Here is a 235-nt window from a genome sequence, read left to right as displayed (position 1 = left end):
ATTTATAAACAAAATTAATATAAATTCTCTCCTCAAAACTATTTTTTTCTCACAAAATGACAGAGTCCAAGATCCTTCTTGGTCTCTTGTTCTTTCCTGCAAAAACGGTTCTTAGCTATGTGAGGATAATCATTCTATCTACAATTTGCAGGACAGACAAGGAAAGAAAAGAGAAGAGTTCTCCAATGTTTCACGTTCTTCCCAGAGTTAAAACAAGCCTGAGTTACGACAGGGA

The sequence above is a fragment of the Coenobita brevimanus genome, chromosome 80, assembly GCF_032717465.1.
Source record: "Coenobita brevimanus isolate Jiangsu-jjx chromosome 80, ASM3271746v2, whole genome shotgun sequence".
In the NCBI taxonomy this organism is placed as follows: domain Eukaryota; kingdom Metazoa; phylum Arthropoda; class Malacostraca; order Decapoda; family Coenobitidae; genus Coenobita; species Coenobita brevimanus.
Note: the sequence above shows the minus strand (reverse complement) of the source record.